The sequence below is a fragment of the Dermochelys coriacea genome, chromosome 2 (assembly GCF_009764565.3).
Source record: "Dermochelys coriacea isolate rDerCor1 chromosome 2, rDerCor1.pri.v4, whole genome shotgun sequence".
NCBI lineage: Eukaryota > Metazoa > Chordata > Testudines > Dermochelyidae > Dermochelys > Dermochelys coriacea.
Genome location: NC_050069.1, coordinates 75,515,116 through 75,536,656, shown reverse-complemented (window position 1 = coordinate 75,536,656; position 21,541 = coordinate 75,515,116). Strand labels below are relative to the sequence as shown.

The window sequence follows — 21,541 nt, the reverse complement described above, 5'->3', positions numbered from 1 at the left end:
AGTACCTGTGGCACCTTAGAGACTAACAAATTTATTAGAGCATAAGCTTTCGTGAGCTACAGCTCACTTCATCGGATGCTCACGAAAGCTTATGCTCTAATAAATTTGTTAGTCTCTAAGGTGCCACGGGTACTCCTTTTCTTTTTGCAATGGGACTGTGTGTGTGCATAAAGCCAGCAGAATTTGGACCATTCAACCGGAACAGGAATATCCCTTGTGTAACTTTCAGTTGAGTCAGTCTTTCAGAGTAGGGCGGAAGGAATTTTATTGTTATTTGAACATATTAATGTATACGGATATTAAGTTTTTATTTTAAACCCACAAAAGCAAGGGAATTCGTAGCTGAAATTCTATTTCTAATCATCCCATTTTGCCAGACATTGCAAATTTGAATATTATAGGTGATACAGGAAACATTGTGAGAGTTTCAAGGTTATATTGTTTACAAAAGCCCTCTCCCACTTACCCCTCAAAAACAGCACATTCATTAACAATTTAAAAGGGTGTATGTGGCCTCTAGATGTCCTTCACTCAGTTTATTATTGATATGGGGTTAGGGGGAAGGCCTCCCCCTTGCAAAAAAAAAAAAAAAAAAAAAAGTGCCTTCCCTACTTGCAAATCTTTACTGTTTTTACTACATTTAAAAGCTTATCCTACCTCTAAACAAGACACGACAGGACAGCTCCGTTATCTGTGTTATCTAGATGTATTGTTGTCACTACTTGATGTATCAGGGACTACTATAGGGGAAACTGTTTGGCATGTTTCTATCATACCTCCTCCTCAGCACCTTTAGACCCAGAATTGAAAAGTAAAGTCAAAGAATAGTAAAAGCTCGAGTCCATGCTGGTCACCTCAGGGTCTGACTTAAACCCACTAAAGAATCAATATTTGTTTGAGATGGAAACTTCTTCTTTAAGGCAAGATACTGTCCTGCATGCTGGAGGGTGGGGTTGTGGAATGGCTGTGAAGTGGCTGGTGCCTCCTATAAGGAATTCTGGCTGAGTCATGATTACCCTCTGTAATCTTAAATAAGCTTCTGGCTTTCCTCCTTGTTTCCCAGCTCCCTCATGAAACATTCAGAAATGGTACATGGTCCTTTTAAAAAATCCAACTTAAGCGTATCATCATATACCTCCACTATAATGTACTTTTACTGTACAGTGTAAAAAAAAAAAAGAAAAGAAAATATCACAGTAAGCACTGTAATATAACTTCAGAGAAAGCAGTTCAGCTCTATCCTTGTTTTTAAGCAGATAATATCACTGTCTATTGCTTTAACATGAAGGAGTTTTTAATGTGATTCAGTGCAGGCTACAGCTGTTATCATATTAAATGAGTTCTGCTGGAGACTGGAATTTCCAGACAGTCTTGACCGCTGGGAGGTGGAATGTTGCACTGACGTCAGGAGCTGCTCCTGGGAATGTTTTGCATTCCTCTTCCTGGCAATGGTCAGGTGGCTTCCAGCAAGAAGGAAGGAACAGCCGCTTCCAAAAAGGAGGGAAAAAAAGAGGAGGAAAAGAACAGTTTATAATAAAAGTATTGTGGAGGCGGAACTCGTGTTATAAGCCAGATTTGAAATTAGAACCAGATGTTTTGCTTTTGAAAGCTGCACGAATGTTAAATGCATCTATTAATGACTATGATGGTTGAAGTATTTGTCTATCTGTTACACTTTAATCTCATTGCTCTGTATTTAAAAACAGTTGAGAAAAACAGATTTTTGTCACTGGGATTTGAACAGCTTCTTTTATAAAACATTATCAAAAATGACCCTTCTAGGAAAAAGAGACCTATTTATACATTAAAAAAAAGCAAAAATATGTATTTGTTTTATGCTTTTATTACTGTTTTTATTCAGAAATAAAATTTAGTTTAATTCTGAAGAATACAGTCTTTAATCCAGTAAATTTCATACCTTGTTCTAGTTGGAAAAATATACTTGGTGTAAATCGGAGAGTTTGGAGTGTATAACCGCTATTTGCAAAAGGATTCCCTTTTCACTTACCCTGTCTTTAATATCACTGCCAAGTTATATATTTAAAGCAAAACAATAGCAGATTCTTAATGCGACATCAGTAAAATAGGAATTACACTAACTGTGGGAAGTGCTTTCGAAATGACTACATGTAGAACAAGAGAGAGATAATAATTCAGTTATTCAGGAATATTTTTGCCACTTGTATTCAATGTGTACCCATTGCTTGGATGCAAATAGTTAATGTAGTAAAATGCTGAGAGATGAATCCTGTCCTCACTTTCAATGGGTGCAAGGGGTCACATTTGCAGCAGAACTGATCAGATTCTAGTGTATGTAGGAGTGGGTAGGATTTGGAAACTCTTCCCAGAGGAAGCATGCCCATTGCCCATCACTGAACCCTGGTTTGCATGGTATTTAAACTGCAGTGTAGAAGAGGGACTTTTCAGGAGCTGTTGGGCTGCGGCCACCTCTAGATCCTCTGCGGTAGTGGCTGTATAGTGACTTCAGAGCTGCTTTGTGGCCTTGGCTGTGGAAGAATTCTTTCCCCCGGCTCCATGGAGAACCCCGCTACCTGTCTATTAAGGCTGGAGACTGATTTTACATTTATGGGCCAAATCCTGCCCTGATGGCAAAACTATTGTGGTTTCGCTGCTATCTGTGGATATGTATATGAAGAAAACTTGGATGGGAATGTTCAGCCTTGCTGGGATCCCTGTGTGGCAAGGGACATGTGGCAAGGACCATGGCTAGGGCTACAGGATCCATTTGCTGCACTGATCCACTGGGATGAAGGCACATGAAGGGTTATTTCAGCTGCTAATGATGTAGAAGCTGCAGAGCAGCTGCTTAAACTATTCCATATCCTGAGGAGGATTCTTCCTCTCAGCTCCCTTTTCTTCTACCTAGTGCTCAGCCCAGCTATTTTGGCTGGGTGCTGGAATGGGATTTAGTTTTCTATGCATTCTTCTTGCTTGCCTGCCTTAGGTCTTCCATGTGGTTCAATTAAATCTCATATAATAGCAGGAATGTGTTGATAATTCTAGTTCTAAATGGAGTAAATACAATAAAGGTTTGATATTTCTCTGAGGAATGTGTAGTGATTCGAGCATAAGGTAGTGCGTTTCAGCTAATCTAATTTACTTGTGATATCATTGCTCAGAAGGCTATTTACCTGCAGATGAGAGAATTTATTATGGTAAAGGGAATGTATTTGATAGCCGCAGTACATTGCAATTAATAATATTTATACAGTTCAGGTGAAGCCTGTGAATGTGTGAGCTTCCTGTTGTACACTGGAATGGATAGGCTGTTTCCTGTTGCAGGGGTGGATTATATTCCGAGGAATTTCCAGAAATGTTGAGAAATGCTGACTCATAGTGTACAATCAAATGAACCAGCTAAGGCAGGGTTTAGGGAGGCTTTTGAGTTCTTGGCTGAAGCAAGCAAAAATGTTGCTGTAATGTACTGTTTTATTTTTAGCAAGAGGGCAAGGCAGTGTTACTTAGACTGAGATATTTGCTGATGGTTTCAAAATGACAGACACTTTTGAGGTTTGCTGTGTTTTTCAGAATTTGGAAAGCAGGTGGTTTTGCTAAAATATTTAACCTTCTCTATTTTCCCACTAATTGGATTGTTGTAAAAGTGTCTTAAAGAGTTTGTGCAAGAAAGGCTTTTACCATTCTCACAGATCAAAATGCCTTTTTCAGGTGTAAAATTACAGTAACCATTTATTTGTTGCTGAATCTCGCTCAGTACCTATGTTTGCTGAGTCCTTAGGTTTGAAGAGTTGGGACTGTTGCTCAAATGATGAAAGGTGACACATGTACAATTACTGCTATGATGGGTTCGATTTAAAAGCTCCAGCACTTTTGCTGCCCCATCTCATATTTATTTTTAGCTGTCACTTCAGAAGGAATTGTCAAATTGCCAATACAGATTTCTTTCTGAACAAAAACTGCTACCTATTGTTTTCTGCTTGTGCAGGCCAGAGACGGGGCAAAGTTTTGCTGATAAGCCTGGTAACTTTTAAGCCTATCTTCAAAATCCATCTTCGTAATCTTTTCTTTCCTTTTGTTCTGCTGAGCCAAGCATACTTAGTATTTTAGAAAGATCTCTGATGTGTATATTGTTCCACAGAGTCCTTCATAAACTGAATGGAAATTGGAAAAGCCACCATAGACTGGCTAATTATTACTAAAATTTGCTGTCAGCATTTGTGGGTGTGTGTATATATATGTATATGAAACAGAGCCATCTTTTTGTCTGTTCAGTAAATCATGTGGTGTTGACTAATGAATATTTAATATTGTGCTAATAACTCTGCAAATTTCTTCTAATCAGTTTGCCTATCATTCTTTGCACCTGTACTGTTCCGACAATCATTCAGGTTTGAGTCTTGTGGTATTCAATGTTAATCATGTGATTTTGGTCACAAACATAGGTTTGTTGTCCTCAGTAGGACCACTATCAAAAATATCTTGTGTGGGTCAGGGAATTATATAATTGCCCCTCAGCATGTTTAAATAGAACAATACTCAGGCAACATAATATGAGTATATTTAGTAGTGCCTGTTATTAACTGATGTCTGCCTTTTTTGTTTCAAACTTACTTTGTGACTCTATTGCTGACCTCTAAACAAGATACTATCAAATACTGCAGAAATGTCCTGGACTAAATCTTTAGAATTCTGCAGATCAAACCCCAAATTATGGTTTTGTTTAATTTAAATAACAAACTTGTTAGACTGTCTTCATTATCCAAGCTGAATAAAAAGTCATAAGTAAACACAGCAATAAATGTCAAGAAGTAAATTACATTTTTAAAATGTTTCAGTTTTAGTATTCTAACTTATCACCAATAACAGAAGAAAATATTTAGTATTAAATATTAGTATGTGCTTTTTAATTCTCCACCTCAATCTGTAGGAAAAGTATTTGAGATATATATTTGCAAAACTGGAGATAATTTAATCTTTCAGTAATGAGAGGCTGTGTGGCCTAGTGGATAGAGTACTGGATGCAGACTCCGGAGACACGAGTTCTGTTCCCAGCTCTGCCTCTGCCTGCTGGGTGATTTTGGGCAAGTCACTTCACTTCTCTGTGCCTCAGTTTTCAAATCTGGGGTAATGATACTGAGCTTGTAAAGCGCTCTGAGAGCTACTGATAAGAGTTAGGTATTATTATTAATGCCTCAGTAACAAATATTCTAAACTTTAATGCAGCTGCTCATCCAAAGCAGCATATAGCAGCAAAATGGGAGACGACAAACACGCAGAGATTCTGTGGCTTTCACTTAAGCTCATTGCAAAGGTTTCTGTTGTTGATCTAGTGGTAAGGGACAGACCATGTCACTTTACAGCATCGTAGAAAGATCTGTTTAATGGTAATTAAATAAGGGAGTATATGTGACCTATCTTTCAGACTTGAGATAAGTTTGACTTATCTACTGTGGGTCTATAAATTATTCCCAAGTTATCAGCTGCAGTATTGTTGAGTCTAAGTATTCAAAATCATGAGTAAGGCTCCCAAAATTTATGAAACTGGCTTAAAATCCTTGACATTCTTTATTTAATTTCTCATTTTTATTCTTTTGTATTCATGATTTAAAGCTTTTCTCCACAGCTGTATGGACAGAATTTTTTTAAAATTAAAGCTGCTATTCTCACATAATCATGTGACTCCAGGAGTTTAGGGTTTTAAGAAAATGGCCAAATGTTGTGAGACTGATGATAAAATTGCAAGAGTTGGCAACTCTGAAAGCTTGTACTAAAAGGCAACAATTTGCAATGTCTCATGGTCTGGCACAGACCTCTTGTGTGAGGAGTGGGTGTGAGGGTGGGAAGAGGCTTGAAATGCATAGGGCATAGAATTATTGAATATAAAACTGCTCAGTTACAGAGTTACTCCCCAAAATGTTAAAGAAAAAGATATTTAAAGGACAGCCTTCTTTCATCCCATTATGTTGGATTTTCCTCCCTCGATATAATATACCCTACTGTTGCCCTAGGAGTAACTTCATATTTCCTCTTCTAGGACTGTTTCAGCAAAACCTTTCTGGAACTAGTTTTTTATACCATTCTGCTAGTAGTAAGTGCCTCAAGCTACATAATTATTGCTGACTAGAATTTGTCTCTTCCTCAGAGAATAACTTTGTCCTCTTACATTATGCTATAGGGAAACCATTATCTTCCCCCATTTTTACTGAAATATTTTCTGAGATATGGGCCTATGATGAGCTTTCCAACAATTGCCCTAGACCACTCATATCACATACTATTTCTCCCAAAAAACAACATTTAATGATTCGTGAGATTAACTTCATCATGCTATCTGCTACCCACCTTCAGGAGGGAGCTATTTCATCTTTAATTGTGTCCTGCCATTTACCACTATAGTTTGATGATCAGTATAGGCCCTACATTATTCCTAGACACCTGTTAGTAAACACCAGGCTAAGAGCAATGACCATGCTAGTGTCCACTTAGTTTGATATGTCACCTGACTTGGGTAAACATATATCAGCTGAATCACTTGATTCCAGTCACTTCTGGTACAATCTGTTGCTCCTTCATCCTTTTCAACTGTGGAGAGGCACTGCATGTTCCCTGAATGAATAAAATGCATAAGAGTGGTCCAGCTTTCCAGGAAAAATTGGTACAACATGTATCAATTTAACAAGAACATCTACTCATTTTACAGTCAGCACTTTGTAACTTAACCCATCCCATCAGATCCCAGAGGTTCTTTCTAGTAACATCAGACTTTGCAATCCTATTCCTCTGGTATGGCTATCCCATCGTTAATACAAACCTGCACACCACAGCATCCGCTTTTTTGAAGTACTGTTATTTTTGTGTCTTAAGATGGAGAATTCTCCGGTATTTTCTCCTTCCTTTGCCACCTATTTTTGTGTCTGGCTTCTTTCTCTCTCCTAATTACATTATTTGATTTGTTGTTCTGTCAGCTGCTCTAGTATTTTGGTTTGCCTGAGAAATAACACGGATACATATTGCCTGTGTTCCAAATTATAATACTGCTTTATGCAACTTCACCTTCTTTTTCTGGAAATCTTGTTTATCTTTGATCTTATTGAACAACTTGGCTCACTTCCCTCAGCAGCAACTCTTATCCAAATCTTGTTAGCATCTCCTGACAACATGATGTGATGGGCATCCACCGTAGTCGCACACAAAAACAGATCTGTAGAAGACTAGATGGTCCTGCTATCATCATTGCCACAACTACTTAGCTGGTGATGGTGGCAGCAATCTGTTCCTAAAATAACTCTCACCATTTCTTTATAATCCTTCTGTATCACAGTCTTCAGGGCAGCACATTCCTAGGGGTGTTCAGATATCACCTTGTCATTTTGGAGGAGGGAAGCTGAGGTCAGTGAAAGCTGTGTTTGCGAAGGGAGGAGACAGGTGAATGGGGATATTATGTCAATTTGGAAAAAGGAGAGGAGACTGGGGAAATAATGTTTCAAGTGTAACCCTTCTGCCAGGTGCATCTGGAAGCAGCCAGGGCTGGGGTCAATATCGAGGGGTTCCTTTTCAACAATACAACACAGAACTGGCTTGAGCTCCCACCCAGTAACTTGGGAAAATTATACACCACCCTTGGGTGCCTCGGAGAGGCAGTACTTCCCTATTTGCAAGCACAGAGTCTGAATGTAGAAAAGAAACTTTGAATAAAAGGAGGGAAGTCACCCGACATTAATTAGGGAAAATGCCACAAGTGGGATTCATAATCATAAAACTGTGAGCGGAACACCCAGCCCAGAGTGCGTGGGGCAGTGCCTTCTGCCTCATTCTTGAGTTCTACTACCAAAAATTCCTTTATGGTGCCCCTTTCTGTTCCTTCACCATACCCCACTCACAGTGATTGTCCTTGGTCAGTGAGGACCCAGGGTTCAGAGGCGCATCTCCCACCCAGGGAAGAAGGGCCTTGCTTGCGCTTGTTCTGGCTGGCTGCCCCACCAGCTGCTGCGCCTCAGTGCTGGCTGCCCCGCCAGCTGCGGTTCCTCTCTGCTGGCCGTCAGTTACCTTCTGCTGCCACCTGCCTCTTTGCTGTGACCTCTGCACATCAGTTTTAGTAATTTTCAGCTGTTTGTAGGCTGGGCAGAAACACTGCCCCATCTCAAGTAATTTCATCTCTCTTTTGTGCACTTTAGCATAACGAAGACTCCTAATGAAGACTATTCATTTTCTTTCTTTGAACAGTGGGGAGGAACAGCTTAAACCGACCGGGAACCCTTAGAGAGAGTCCGCATCTCGTGGCTGGGACACCTGTCACCACCCCTCTTATTTTCACAGGGCTCTGGCATTCGAGCCCCTGGCTTAACGAGATCCTTTCAGCTGAGGGTGACCCTCTCATTTAGGACAGGTTAGGCACAGTTCTGCTCCCCTTTATTCATACAATAATAACATTCGTAACAGCATTTCACTACCCCTGCACTCAGTACTAAAGTGATTTGTAACCTAACAGCTAAAGTTGATCACTTTGAATAATACCGCTCTATCTGCTGGATATCTAAGCAGAGTAGTGTGTTCATGTAAATACAGTTTGCTCACAGCAAGCTTTCAGGGGAGAATTCATTCAGACCCTGCTTACACAAGAATGAATGATCAGGGAAATCCCAGAATCCTAGGTAGCATTATTAGAAAATCCTACCTTTCTTAAAAGTAGTTTGCGGTAATCAATGGCAACTTATCACTAAATCATTCAAAAAACAAAGCTTAGCCCATCTTTCTGAAAATAATCCAGAGCCATATTTCATTTTTTAAAAATGGTGGGGCAGGGAAGGAAGAAAATAATTGTTCACCAGCCCCCTGCCCCATAAGTTCTACACTTCTTAGAGCCCTGTCTTAACTACTCTTGAACTTCTTGGGGTACTTTTCAATCCTTTCTTAGGGCTCGTCTACACTTGAAATGCTACAGCGACACAGCTGCACCTCTGCAGCACTTCAGTGTTAGACACTATCTACACTGACAGGAGGGGTTCTCTCACTGCTTTAGGTAATCCACCTCTCCGAGAGGCAGTAGCTAGGTTGATGGAAGACTTCTTCCGTTGTCCTAGCACTATCTATTCTTGGAGGGCTGTCAGCTTAACTACGCCACTCAGGAGTGTGTGGATTTTTCACACCCCTGAGCAATGTAATTAAGCTGTCTTAATTTTCTAATTTAGACGAGGCCTGAATCTTTTCTTTGAGCCTTCTCCTCCTAGATTTCTTTTGCTCTATCTTCTGTCAGTTGGCACAGTCTTCCAGCTTCCTCAGCACTTGGCTCAAGGCAGTCATCTTAAACTGAATCCAGACTAAGGTGATGATCTTAAGAAAAGACAAGTACTGTTGAGGTCATCTTTCCTCAAATTTTATTTGCTTACTTGTTGAACTCCTCAATGTCTATTGGATCATCAATAGCTGGTTGCAAAAAACATGAACCTGAAGATTGTGCTCATCCTCTTGGACACAGACCTGATCAAGATGATCCACACATACACAACATTCAGGCTTGATTATTAAAACTCGTATCTAGAAATGAAGTCTCACATCCAGAAAAAGTTCCAACTTGTACAAGACCTAGCCATCCATCTGCTTACCAACCCAGATTATAGTAAATGCATCACCCCAGTACTCCATTCTTTGTACCATTCAGAACAGAGTCCAATTCAAAATTTCTATCCTGATATATGAAGCCCTCGGGTCTGACCCAAACTACCTGAGAGTTCACCACTCCTTCCATGACTATGACCTCCCACAGTATCTGTGTCCTACTGGAACAGCAAAATGGTCAGAAAAGCTAGATAAGGCCAGGGCCCTAAGTTATTCCATTCTCTCTCTATGTATGGTACTTATGTCCCCCATCACTGTAGTGTATGATCACCTCATAATCTTGTGGTGTATTTATTCTCACAACACCCCTTTGAGGTAGGTAAGTACTATATTCACCATCAAAATGAACCTCTGCTATTAACACATTTCCACTTCATCTTGAGCAAATCAACACCAAGGAAACAAGTTGCAATTCAGAGGTTAGGCATATGAAACATTAAAAAGCTTATGCTACACCAAAAGAAGAAAAGTACTTGGGGAAAGACACAGTCTTAAATGTTAGTCCCTTTACTTCTGAAAAAAAATAAGCAGAAGTTTGCATTTTGTGGAATATATCAGAATCAGAGATGTTAGTGAGGAATAGTCATGTAGTCCATTCCCCTACTAGTGTAAGTACAGTAAATTGTGACACTTAAAGACTGAATTTTGGCTAAGTAGTTGCACAGCAAAGAGATTGGTGCCTAGTCATGGTGTCTCTTTACACTCATATTTGATGTTTATCTGTATAATAGTAGAAGTCCAACTTATGGCACTGAATAAAAGCTCCAAATGATAACAAATAATGCTGTAAGAAATTATACTATAGGTAAACCTTGAGTTATCAAATGTAACTGCTATGGGCACGAGTTCCAGTTGCCTTAGATAATAAAAAGACATTTGAATCAGCAGTAAGTGTATAACGTAGAAAACACCCTTCCTTCACAGGTTTTTCATTTCATGTGACATACATTCTGTACAAGAATATGTATTACACTGAAGGGAAAAAGAACATGCTGTCTTGACAGCTTTCAGTATGCTATGGAATTTGTGCTGCTGTTCTCAGAGGAGGGGCGTAACTCCCAAGGAGGATGATGATATTTAGACATTTCTTCGTCACATGATGGATACAATCTGTAGTTAAAAACATCTCAGTTTGTGATTAAGTACAGGGCACATAACATTTTTTTGATATAATAAAGAGCTTTGGTGTTTTATTCATGACCTCTGGGACTGTGCTCCCAGACATAGTTTAGAAATACATGACATTTCTTTTTATGCTTAGAAGTGAAAAGTGAGCCAGGATGAACAGGAAGGGCATGCCAGTGCTAAGTAAGTCTTTTATTTTAGCAGTTTTTCATTGTGTCATGTTTGTTTTGCAGAAGGATCCTCTGGTTATTTCAGCATACCCAGCAAGTAATTTGTTGCCTCATATTAAAATAAACAAATAAGACAGTGGAAATCTGCTAATTTGCTGTAAGAAGTCATTGTTGAGTCAGTTATATTCAGAACATATTACTTTTCTTTCCTTCCTTTCTTTCCTCCAATTTGAAAAAAAATAGAACTTCTTCAAATAACCCTACAAATGCTATTTACCTTCCTTCCTTCCCTCCTCTTTTCCCCCATCCCCTGTAAAATGCTAATAACATCCTTTTAAATTTGAGTTTTGTATTCTTGGTTCTTCCAATTATAATGTGTTTACCATAATGCTGATAAGAAGCAAATGACTTCCTACCTCCACAGACTTCCCTTTTTTTTTACTTTATTTTATGTTTATTTAAGAACTCAAATGACACAAAATCATTATTAATTGGAACAACTGCTTGCTTTTTTCCTTTTCAGAACAAGGGATAGTAGCTCTGGTAGAGAAAATGCCAATACACATCTGTCCTGTACTTCATTTTTGCATTCATGACTTCATTTTTGCTTTCTCTTTGGATCTAACTGTCTTTGAAGTAATTATAGAGTCTGAACCAGTATCCTGCCAATGTAACCACTTACTCCTTCCTCTGCTTCTCTGTGGCCTGATAAAGAGACTGTGGCCCAATACACAGATTTTAGGTGATAACTTGAAATTTGGCAAAGACATTATTTCTGGTTGTGTATGCACCTTCCATTGGTCTGAGGAAAATCAGTTTATAAGGTTTCCATAGAAAACAAACAAACTCTCTCACAAATGAACCTTTGGTTAAATGATGACAAAACTATTTCCCAGTATTTCATTGTCAATATGTGTGTGGCACACACAAACTGATTGAATTGTGGAATGTGATCTGTGAAGGACCTTTGCATGGGAAAATACATGGCTTCAGAGCAATTTGGCCTCCTTACATATGGTTAAGGCCTTTGCTTTCGCTATTTACTCATTTTTAACTAAAAATTTCCGGGTTTACAATCGATATTTTGTGTTTTATCTATTTTCACCCAAATTTTGGACGTGAAAATACAGATTATTAAGAAAGTACAGTATGTTACATTACATTAGGTAGATGTGTTTATATTAACAATAAATTAGTCTAAGTGTAAATGCGAGGCTGTCTGTTAAACTAAGGCAATATTATGGAAGATTTGCACACATACACATGCGCATGCATATATGAACATACTGTTAATATACAGTTCACTAAATAAATCACAGCATTAAATTGTTTTGACTTTCACTAGCCCTTACTTTTCTCTAGTTGCTTTTTTTCTGTCGTTTTGTCCCCCAGTATTAACCCTGACATGTACCTAGAAAACTGTGAAATTAACGTTGCACTGATTTAACCTGTTTTTTAATTTTTGTAATAAACACTGATAAATTCCTGGGAAATTAAAAAAAAAAATTAAAACCAAAAATGAGGGGTATTGCATCTGATATATAAAGGTGTTTTCTCTCACTGATTACACATATTTCATAGTATAGAGCATTGTAATGCTCCAAATCAAAGACCTGAAAATGGTGGATTTTTGTTTTTTAAATCTCATGGGAAATTCCATAGTTGGGGGGGGAAATATGTAAAAAGAACATTAGAGTTGCAAGGTAATGCAAGCAAAGTTCAGGAACTACCAACTTAAGGTTATTTATGCAACCAAAACTCTGCCTCCTTGTGCATGAGCATTGCAATACAGTCTTAAATTATCACATACTATTTTTCCTCAGGACTCTTTCCTAATTCTTTATGCACTTTGGACAGACAATGAAGCAGGGTTATATGACACCTTTGTCTGATGACCTGAACACTGCTTTTTTATTTACCCTAGGAACTGCCAATTTAATTTAGAGTAGTAAATGGCCAGCAGTCTATTTGAAGAGGAAGCATGTTCTTGTGTTTTAGGCACTGAACTGGGACCCAGAAGATTGGGATTGCGCTACAGGATTCCTATATGACATTCAGCAAGTAATTTCTCTGTGCCTCAATTCTGCATTTGTCAAATTTGGATTTGCTAGTATTTCCTAGCTTTACAGGGTATTTGTGAAAATAAAATAATGTTAGTGAGACATTCACATACTACAATGAAGAATGCTGTAGAAAAGCCAATATAGAAAGAAATAATTCCCTACTGAGTGCAAAGTTTGGGTAAATTACACCATGGGGCCAGCCCAGTCCCTGAAGCACCCCAAAATTGGGAGAGCAGAGAGGATGGATGGATGCTTGGATTCTCACCATAGTATACATTTGTATGTCTATGAAGCCAAAATATGGAATATGCCTGAACTGATTTTATGTAATCTGTCCAAAGAAATTCACCTCTGGTAAATTCATCCCATAGGAAATTAAATTGACATAGTTTGGAGCATCAATAGGGGTGGAGGGGAGAAGAGAACAGAATGGAAACTGGAATTTAGCATGTGCAACCTATGCCCAGTCTACTATATTTTAAAAAACAGAAAAGGAATGTTGTAATTTTAAAATCATTTTTTTTAGTGAGTATTTATTTTACAGATTGACAATAAGCCAATTTATTGGTGTGTGTAATAGGATTTTATAAGTTTGTAAATGTTATTCTCATGTATAGATTTCTTGTTGAAATCGCAATGTAAAAGCAGAAATGTCAAGCCTACTATATACTGTACAGAATATGCATCCTTAAAAATCATTGTGCTGAAAAAAAGCACTTAAGTCTTTGGAAGTGAAATTTCTGTAACTGGAAACTTTCATTACAAGAGAGCAGCATTAAAATCCAGGTGTAAAGTCTCCACAGTGAATTAGGAGATGACCTATTTTTGTTTTGGTCTAGATTTCCTGTTAAAGTTGCGATCGAAAGCATTCTTCCCGTATGAGGGCGAATGCCATTCTGATGTGCTTGCTTAAAAACTGAATCCAGTCATTGTGCTTGCATTTTGGCATCCTGCCCACTCCGAAAGTACAAAGCAAACTTTTGCCTGCTACTCCCAAGCATGATATTCTCATTAAAGACCAGGGAAAAGAAAGGGGAAAACCCAAGGAGGGTGAAAGAGTTCGTTTACATACTGTGCCAGAGGTCAGCATGTAGTTCATCACATGATAGAACTTTTATGCTGTTCTTACTAAAGCCATTGAGCAGTACTTCAGATTGCACTGAAATAAGGATTAAATTTCCTGTGTGTCAGCTAGCATGATAATGCTTCCTTATAGCATTAAAACTATCATTTTTACATCCAGTTTTCAAAATTAGTAAAACTTTGCTTTGAGTATTTGTGAACCAACATGGGGGGCAGTGACAATGCTTGCTGTTTTAAGTCTTACCAGGGGTATTTTCAATATGAAGCGAATATTTGCCAAATGCCTGCAGTATGCTAGATGCCTCTCTTCATATTTGTCTATAAAGATCCTTGTTTGCAGAGGGTTTACAATCCAACTACAGAATTTATCAACACAGAAAGGGGAACGAGAAGCTATTAAAGCTTGTCAAGTTGGCCATAATTTTGTTTCATTCCATCTGTTTGGATTTTTTTAAAGGCTAAAGATTTTCAGTTGCCTTGTTTTGTTAATACTTTTTCAGGGGAGAAGATAAAGGGTATGTCTTTGCTACCAATGTTAAAGCACTGTCGCACTGCCACTTTACAGCACTGATATTTGCATCGCTCAAGGGGGTGTTTTTTCACACTCCTGAGCTAGAAAGATTTAGCGCTGTAAAGTGGCAGTGTAGACAAGGCCTAGGATAGAAAGGCCTTTTGGCAGAAGAGTGTTTTATGGGGGAATAGAAGGAAGCAGGGGGTGGAAACATGATGGAATTGGTCAAGAAAAGGGTTTCTGCAGTTAGGAAGCAACATGGAACCAGGACCCAGAGCCAAGAGGGAGAGGGCACATAGGCCGTTTTTCTGAAAAATTTCCTGCCACTGCTACCATTTAGTTCAGTTCCACTGGTGGTAGCAACAGTTAGTAGTACAAGTGCAAACACAGAATTGAGAGCCTGTGGCATTCTAAGCACCATGTTTGAAGACCTGCCCTGAGCAAGGTTAGATAATTCAGTATTCAAAAATATTGGTGGTTGCAGGAGCCTTTTCTACTCTACTACTCGCAACATCACTAATACTGGTGGGAAATATTTTAGGCGAGTCTACATTCACTTTTTGACCAGTATAACTATTTTGGTTAGGTGGTGGATTTTTTTTAACTGAAATAGTTGTAAAGTTAACTAGTTATACCAGTATAGCTTATTACCCATCCTGACTATATATACCAGTATAAGCAGAGCCAGATTTACACCTTACACACCCCTAGGCATGGCTTCTTCAGTGCGCCCCCCCACCTACAGCTGACCTTCATGTTTTCCATAAAAAATGAAACTTTTAACCCACTTTTAACTTTTAGGTGCCCCTAGAATGTTGGCGCGCCTAGGCACATGCCTAACTGCCTCTAATTGGAAATTCAGCCCTTAATGAGCTATACCAGCATAAGCACCTTTTATATTGCTGTATCTTTGTTTGTACTAGGGAGGTTATACTGTTGTAACTATAGCAGTATAGTTAAAGTGGTAAAACTTTTTTGTGTGTAGACAAGGCCTTGAGAGATTATGGTGAACAAGAGGCTGAGGCACGTGGATATAATCAGCTCATCCAATAAGAGTACAAAGGCCATAATGGTTTGGATGGGGCAAGATGGATTGTTGGAGAAATAGTTAAAAATTGTCCTCAAATGATGGCATGAGTTTTGCTTGTGCTGTGATGCTTGAGGAAAGGTGAAGGTGAAAGTAAAAATAATTGTTATGCTACTTATGGAAAAATGTTTCCACATGAGAGTTTTTCATGTTGAAGTGATGAACTTAACTTTGTGGCCCTTTATTATTTCTGTTAGTTTGGAGTTACTTTTTAAAGACAATTAGTTCTTTAAAATGATTTACCTTTCAAAGTAAAAAAAATCTTTGTAGTTTCCTCATTAAAATTAGAAATTTCAGATCACACATTATTATACACAAATACTATGCAGTGTGGTCTATCTGAGCTTTGTCCTAAATATCTTAGTATTTCTATCAATATGTCAATATCAGTGGGATAGTTTTCAGTCCCTTCTTTTTTATTTTCTAGTTTGGACTAATAGACTATTAGTTTTTCCTAAAAATTAACATTCAAAATAAATTGAGACTTAGTCCCTTTTGATGTGCACATAACTATTTTAAATGTTAATGGATGCTACATGTGCTTCACGAGACTAGACTTCTTAAAGATTTTATGAAGCACTGTGGGACTTCTGTCTGTTGGGCCTAAACTGAGAACATGAGACTTGTTTATTATGATCTCAGTTGTTAAATTTTCTTAAAGGTCAGAGGGCTAATTTAATTTATGACTCTACACTCTAGTAACTAGAGCTTAGTTAAAGTGGAGCCAGTGACTGATTTCCACGTAACTTTTTTGCAGGGGCGTTAGAGCTGAGGTGCTCCCTTTAACTACACACAGAAATGTTTATTTTGTCCCCAATGTTTTATTATTTATTTTAATTAGAGAAAATGAGTGCTTTCCACTTAGTAACTCCTCAGTGAGGAAGAACAGAAATGTTGTTAAGTTTTAATAATTAATTATTGGAAAATATATAACTCCAAAAAGAAACCAAGGTTTTGGTTTATAGTCTGGCAGCAATACATAGTTTATTCATGAGTGAAAGAGATCATGGGTAGAGGATAAACTGGAGTTCTCTAGTCTTGGGAAGCCCTATTTTAGTTTAGGTAGAGGTAAGATCACATCATGAAGAGCAAGATTTAAAAAAACAAACAAACTCATCTTAATCATGACACAGTAAAATAAATTCCAATCCTGTATGATTGGACTGTTGATCATATGGTCTTGTTTTGTAGTCCTTACTCAGGCAAAAATACTATTGACATAGCTAGGAATTTTGTTTGATTAAGAGCTTCAGGATTGGGTTAGTGCTGATCTTAAATTCTGCTGAAAACACTTTTAAGAGAACACTTGACTTTTGTATTTAATCCTTGACCTTATATAATTAACATTACTGTTCTAACTATTAGCAGCCAAGTTATTCTCCTGCAGGATTTCTGATTGCTTGGGTTCAGTGATTGCAAACGTGCTGTGTTACACTGCATCATTGTTTTGAAATAAGAATTTCAACTTTAATGTTTGAGTGGTGATTTAAGACAACATTTCTTTTAATGTCATCTTTGCAATTGACACAGTCAGAAGTAAATGCCAACCTTTCTTTAGTTCCACTTGGTTAACAAAGTACTTAATTTTACTTGCGTCTGGAGACTTAAGAGTTTACTTAAGAAAATGAAATGTGGAGTGTATGCCTAGTTTGAATGCAAGCTTTGTTTTGCTGCTTTGCTTACAAAAGGCTTTGCCACTCTTTTTCACACCTGGTAAAGTACAAAAGTCCAAAAACAGTAAAATGAGAGGAAAGAAGATTGCCCCACCACCTCAAAAATAAGGACATTACTAAAATAAATAGTTCTTGTCTGCATTAGAAAAATGTAACCCTGTATTCTAGCAACTTCTAGAAATGGTGCAGCTACAGTAACGTAAGTACTAGAGATGGGTGGTGAATGACTTTATATCAAGTGAGAATTTTTGAGATTTAAAAAAAAATTCTGTCCCAAATCTGGACAAAAGGTCAAACTCTGTTTTTTACAAACCAAAAGTCTGAAAACACCATTTGGATTTCATTTCAGTGGTTTCTGAAATGTTTAGTTTCAATTTTGACCTTTTAAAAAACTTTTTTCTATATACTTACTTAATTTTGAAACAAAAAATCATTTCTATCCCCAAAATTGAATTTTGTTTCAGCGTCAAAATGTCTTGTTTCTTAATATTGGAATCTTCAGCATAAATTTACTATGGTTGTGGCTCCCTAGAGTTTAAACCCAATCTCTTTGATTTTGTATATATACAAAAAATGCATGGAATATTTTTTTTTATATTGGTGGGAATAGACATAATCAGTGGAGCTACATTGATTTATCCTATACTTCTGCAACTTTCTGTATAGGCAACCCCTATTTGTCTTGCTTCCTTTACTCCCCTACTTCCCACCATTCAGAGAAAGACTGTCCTTTAAATTAATCATTTGCATTTTGTGTGTATTCAGGTTGTTAGTTTGATGAGGTGTGAACTGACTTGCATTGTTTTCTTTACAACATTCTAGCTGGGCTATGACATCCCTATGTGCTGTTTTATTATCGTCTTGTTTGATTATATTAAGGGTGGCATTAATGGAACCAATTCTCTTACCAAAAAGCAATTGTGGTTTAAAGATCTGTAAACAAGTTTTAATTGCTTTTCAGTTCTTTACATTACAGTAAAATATAACAATGGGAGCTTCAAACTGATAGAGCTCACACCATGTTGGAAATAGAATGCAAGGCAGTTTGCTAGTTCAAAAAGTTCTTAATGAGGTAAAGGATATGGGTACCAGTGAGACCCCCTTCCAATAAAGGTTGGCTGATATGAGAAACTGTTTGTGGCAGCTTTGATCTCCTTCTGCTCTAGAAAATCATTTACCAGGTCAGACTTTGCACAGACCTGTGCACAGATTTCTAACTCTTTCTGACATGACAGAATGAAGGGATGCTGGTGCATCTTGTCTAAATTAGGAAAATTAGGACCTATAATTCTCCACCAGTGTTAGCAGTAGTGGAGGTTGTACTGTGGTCAGGATTCGGGTGTTTGAGTAGTATTAAACAATATAGTGGTTTAAAAACTCCAGAGTCCTGTCCACATTACAGCTTCTAACTTTGCTTCCACCAGCAGAGCTGCATGGGTGGTGACTTAGACCATGTCTACATGGAAAAGTTATGTTGGCATACAGCTGCCGCAGTTGTTATATTGTTTGTGTGTGTGCACTTTGCTCCTTGTATCAGCGGTGTACATCCTCACCAGGAGTCCTTTTATCAACCCAGAGTGCAGTGCACCAGGGGTAGGTTTGCACTGTGCAATTCACCACCATCCAGCGCAAGGTGTTTTGGGAAGATTTTGCAATGCCTGATAGCCGAAATGAGTCGCAAAGGAATGACTGGAACCATGGGGTCAACTTCCCATAATGCAGTGTTCTCTATCCCATAATTTCTGTTGCATCCCATAATAATTCATGCCTTCTTTTCAAAAAGCTCCACAAACCCATTTGTTCCTCCTCGCTAGCCACCATCTCTGATGGAAACATTGAGCCTGCACAACTGTGTACAATTGTCATGGGCGTTGCTGCACAAGGCGCATAATCCTGTAGTATTTGCAGAGCCACAAGAGGAGCTGTGGGGAATTGGACAATTCTTTAGAGGCTAGATTGCTGTGCAACATAGAAACAATTCAAGGTGGTTGGTGGCATTCGCAGCGCTGATGGAGCATCGGCACCGGAATCGGACAGGGGCATGGGGCCATGGCCCCCCCACTCTTTGAAAGTGGGGCTGTGGACCCTCCATCTGCCTGCCTGGGGTGGGGGGGCTGAGAGCAGCCCCTGGCCTGTCTCCACCTTGCGGGCCCCCTGCCCAGGGAAGGTGGAGTGTCCACGACTGGGCTGCGGCTCCAAGGCCCCATTCCCTGGCCAGAGCCAGATTGCGGTAAGAGCTGTGTGGGCACCTCTGGGGAGCCACTTACCCTCCACCTGCCTTGGGCGGGGGCCCACAGGGCAGGGACACGGGCTGGGGGATGCTCTTGCCCTCCCACCTTGGGTAGGTGGAGGGTCTGTGGCTCCTGGGCTACTCCAGGTTGGGAAGGGACGGGGCCTTGGGCAGAAGGGCCAGGCCCACAGAGGGGGCAGGGGCTCTGGCCCTTGGCCCCTCCCCCCCTTTTTGGGAAAGCTCTGCTGGGACTGAGATGGAGTGCCAGTTCTTGTCCTGAGAAACAAGCACTGACTGGTGGGATCTCATAGTCGTGCAGGTTTGAGATGACAAGCAGTGGCTGCAGATCTTTCAGATGCATAGGGATACATTTCTGGATCTGTGTGCCGAACGTGCCCCAGCCCTCCAGTGCACAGATACCAAAATAAGAGCTGTACTGACAGTTGAGAAGCAAGTGATGATTGCACTAAGGAAACTTTTAACTCCAGACTGGTCATTCAGGAATCAATCTGGAGTTGGGAAATCCAGTGGGGGGCTGTGGTGATGCAAGCGTGCAGAGCCATCAGTTGCCTCCTGATACAAAGGATTGTAACTCTAGGCAATGTGCAGGACATAGTGGATGGTTTTGTGGCAGTGGGGTTCCCAAACTGTAGTGAGGCAATAGATGGCATGCATATCCCTATTTTAGCACCAGTCTAGCTTGCCACAGAGTACATCAAAAAGGACTTCTTTTCTATGGTAATGCAAGTGCTGGTGGATCACCCACACCAGTGTAGGTTGGTCAGGGAAGGTGCATGCTAAGCACATCTTTAAGAACACAGGACTGTTCAGAAAGCTGCAAGCAAGGACTTCCTTTCCTGACTAGCAGAATACCACTTGGAATGTTGAAATGCAATAGTGATCCTGGGAGACCCAACGTACCAGGGCCGTCCCTAAGCATACGCAGAATATGCAGCTGCGTAGGGTACCATGAAATTTGGGGCACCAAATTGCCCCAAATCTCATGATGCCCTAGGCAGCTGTGTGCTGAATACGCAGCAGCACCAGCTCTGGCGGCCAGCCCTATCCTCTGGTCAGCCCCCCCACGGGCTGCGCCTATTGCAAGGGGCAGGGCCGTCCCTACGCGAGTGTGGGGCTCGGGACAACTCTCTCTGCCCTGCCTCTTAGCCTTCCTCTCTGGCCCGCCCCCATTCCATCCCTTCCCCAAGCCTCTTCCTCCCAGCGACCCCGCACTCGCCCACACTGGCGGGAAGCAGAACAACCTGGCCCCAGCACGCTCCACTTCGCCAGCTCCCAACCTCGTCACTCCACGTCCCGCTGCTGGTGAGTGCGGGGGGCGGTCCTTTCCACAATCCCCCTCCCAACCCAAGCAACACAGCTGGGGCCAGTGTGGGGGAAGCAGAGTGGGCTGGGGTCGCTTCACTTCCCATGACCGGTGAGTGTGTGGGGGGGTGATCCCTTCCCCCAAGTCACCTCTTCTGAGCAACATGGGTGTGGCTGGGTTGTTCCGCTTCCTGCTGCTGGTGCCAGGCCCCTTGCTAATCCCCCTAGCCACTCTGGGCCCTTGGGGGCCCCCCACAGCTCCTGCCTCCCTGGCCCCGTAGGCCTTGAGAGCAGCCCAGACCCTCAGGGACGTGTGTGTGTGTGCGTGCGCACTCAGGCTGTGTACTGCACCATAATTGGTAGGGATAGCCCTGCAACCTACCCCTTGTTCCCAGAGCTCATGACCTTGACAGCACCAAATAGTACTTTAACTACAGGCTCAGCAAGTATAGAATGACAGTTGAATGTGCCTTTGGTCATTTGAAGGGTTGCCGGCATTGGTTACTTACAAGATTGGAGCTCAGCGAGAAAAATATCCCCATGGTTAAAGCTGTCTGCACTGTCCTGCGCAATATCTGTGAAGCAAAGGGGGAAACGTTTCCCCTGGGGTAGAGGGTGGAGATGGAGCAGCTGTCTGCTGAATTTGAACAGCAAAATACAAGGGCTATAAGAAGAGCTCAAC

The 21,541-nt window shown here is 40.1% G+C and overlaps 1 protein-coding gene and 1 long non-coding RNA gene across 7 annotated transcripts in view; one reads left to right on the top strand and one right to left on the bottom strand.

Moving 5' to 3' along the window:
• SPIDR (scaffold protein involved in DNA repair) overlaps positions 1–21,541 on the top strand; it is a 318,808-nt gene that overhangs the window by 159,924 nt on the left and 137,343 nt on the right. The window lies entirely within an intron of this gene.
• On the bottom strand, positions 161–15,253 carry LOC122458696. Its single transcript, XR_006278856.1, has 4 exons — positions 15,243–15,253; positions 6,479–6,585; positions 3,943–4,056; positions 161–1,487 (listed from the first exon to the last, which is right to left on the bottom strand). It is a non-coding gene; the product is annotated as an uncharacterized LOC122458696 (long non-coding RNA).